The sequence below is a fragment of the Mastomys coucha genome, chromosome X (genome assembly GCF_008632895.1).
Source record: "Mastomys coucha isolate ucsf_1 chromosome X, UCSF_Mcou_1, whole genome shotgun sequence".
NCBI classification, from domain to species: Eukaryota; Metazoa; Chordata; class Mammalia; order Rodentia; family Muridae; genus Mastomys; species Mastomys coucha.
In genome coordinates, this window is record NC_045030.1 from 3,498,196 (window position 1) to 3,501,148 (window position 2,953).

Genomic DNA, 2,953 nt, shown 5'->3' on the forward strand with positions numbered 1-2,953 from the left:
GCAACATGCACCAAGTGAGGAGGATGAGAGTGCCTTTTCATTTTAAAAATGTTTGGAGCTGTGTATAACTTTGAAAAGGTTTCAGGGCACTCTGGACACCCATGGGCACCTCATGTAAACCACTGACACTTTGAGAAACTATAATATGATCGTGATCAAATGTTGTAATTAAACCTAACAAAGGCAATAGACATGACTCAAATAAGAGATGTGTCAATCACAGTGCTCTCCAACTCTAAGGTATTCACAAGTAGACAGAGTTTTATTCATCTTCCTCCTCTTCTTCCTCCTCCTCCCCCTCTACTTCCTCCTCCTCCTCCTTTTCCACCTTTTTCCGGGGAACTTTAGCAGGGCCCTTGGCACCATCAAACTCCCCTTTAGACTTGTGGTCAGCAACATCCTTCTCATACTTCTCCTTCAGCTTTGCTGCCTTGGTAATATAAGGCTGTTTTTCACTGTCACTTAAGATATTCCACATCTCACCCAGCTTTTTTGCCACATCTCCAATTGAGATACCAGGGTTTATGGATTTGATCTTGGGGCAGAATTCGGAGCAGAATCAGAAAAATCCAGATGGAGGTTTTTGGGGGGCATTCAGGTCCTTCTTGCCTCCTTCAGCTGGTCCATAATCTTTCATCTCGCATACTTTATCTGTCTTTTCCATTTCATCAAACTTTGATTTCTTTTTGCTTTTCTTGACATTGCCTTCCACCTCTCAGAGCACTTCTTGGAATACTCCCCCAAATTGACTGGAACCTCTGGGATTTTCTTCTTATGTTCTTCCATGTATGTCTGCATGAAGAAGGCATAAAAAGCATCTTGCCCTTTGGTTTCTTGGGGACACTTTTAGCCGTCCTGACTGTATTGTTCGCTAGTCTGGACAGCTCAGGGTGCTATGTGCTGCTCAGCACTCCCCAGCCTTGAGCTAGCTGCCTCCACTAGAGCTCCCTGAGGCCACACTCTTGAAAATGTCAACCCTTCCTCCCTGCAGAGCCATAAATTGTTAGAAGCTCTTAAGCTAGCTGTGGGGGCTTGTGAGTCACCTGCTCTCCTGTGCTCTAATGGTGACTGTCATCATCTTGTGAAGGTCTTTGCACACAAACTGCTGCTATGAGTTCAAAAGTGCAGCCGTCTTGTCTTGTTTGTAGGACACTGTATTCCTCTGGTCCTTCCTGTCTTCTGCTGCTTATAAGCTTTCTATCCCCTCTTCTTCTGCAGTAGGCCCTGAACCTTGAGTCCAGGTCTCTCTCTCTCTCTCTCTCTCTCTCTCTCTCTCTCCCCTCCCCCCCTCTCTGTATATATATGTTTCCCTGATGTGGCTGGACACTTATTCTGCACTGTGGTCAGTTGTGTTTCTGTTTCAACCACCACCATTCATGTCACAAAGAAACTTCTCTCATGAACAGTCAGAGCTACACTAAGCTATGGATACAAAGATACCAGTTTAGAGGGTAGCTCCATACTGTGTCTTTTTATCAAAATAATCATCTTTGGTTCACTCCCGGGGCCTGAAATCTGCCCAGCAAAGTGGTCCTGTTCTGATTTACACTACCAGGCATGTGTTGGCATATTTTTATGGTTAGAGTTATAGTAATGGGGATCAGCACAAATGGTATAAATTATTGGCTCAAGCAGCAGCTTTACTGGCTCTCTAATCAGTAGCTCAGACTATGGAAAAGTGTCCGTGTCTTCAATGGTCTGTAAATTCAGGTAATGTCTTCTCTGGGTATTCCCCTACAGAGCCTCCTGATGCTTGCTTGCATTTTCACACCCATTCCCCAAGCAGGATAGACCAGAAGGTCTCTGCTCTGTGAATGGTCCACTCCCCTGACTGGGAATGACAGGACTTTTTCTCTGCTGAATCCTGCCTCCTTCAGGATGTTGCTACACTTGAGAACTGCCAGCTCTACAGTTCCAGCCTAGAGAAACCCTCAGAGGTACCTAAGTGTTGATGAATTTGGAGCTTCCACTGTTGCAGATTCCAGCCAGGTTTAGAGGGTTAAGGGATCTCTGAGTTGGAAGGAAGTGAGGGTACAACTGAAGATTGAATGCAAAGAATGGATCATAGGGGGAGGTACTCAAGATCATGATTACCCCATTTAAACAGTCTTTGCATCTGAGTGCATTGAGGCATGTGTATAAGCTCAGGTCTCTGTATAGATCATGGCACCTACACCTTTCCATAATATAGAAAGAGGCACAATGTCAGAACCAAAAGAAACAGCAGGAAAAAAAGAGGGGTCTGGAGAGATGTCTCAGTACTTAATGGCCCTTGCTGTTTTTTTCTTCTTCAGAGAACCTGAGTTCAGTTCCCAGGACCAAGAAGGGGTGTTCACTAACATCTGTAACTCCAGCTATAGGGAATCTGACACAATCCTCTGTCTTCTTCAGGCATGACTAGGGAAGCTGAGTGAATAAATGATAGTGCAGGATTAGTGATCAGCAACTCCTCTTGTTGCAAGCATGCTTGGTACCTGTGACACCTTGCCTAGTTTCACCTGAAGTGCTCTCATCAGCATCTTGTGTGATACCACCTCTGGCACAAAGTTCTTTAATACCTAGATTACTGTCTCCTTTCTTTCCTCTCTGTCCCCTGCTGCGTTCATCTGCACACACCACCAAGGAGAGCTCATCTGCACACGCCACCACCATGCGTTCATCTGCACATGAAACTATGGGGCTGCAGCGCTGTCTCCTTCATTCTATTCACGCTTTACTTACTGTCCACGCAGTGTGACACCAGCTTCTGTGTGCATCCTTGTATTTCATATTTCAGCCTTTCCCAGAGCCTGTGGGTTCCTCCAGAGCTTTACTTTGCCTAATCTTCTTTGTTCACACTCTTAATTACATCTCTTCTGCTTGCTCAAATGTCAGTCTATTAAGAATACAAAGGCAAACATTGTAGCCCTGTAAACTCTGTTTACTTAGGACAGTTCTTTCCCTTAAGTTGCTG

At 45.0% G+C, this 2,953-nt stretch overlaps 1 pseudogene; it reads right to left on the bottom strand.

Annotated features, from left to right (window-relative positions):
* Window positions 1–262: 262 nt before the first annotated feature.
* Window positions 263–2,652, bottom strand: LOC116090978 (annotated as a pseudogene).
* Between the last annotated feature and the right edge of the window lie 301 nt (window positions 2,653–2,953).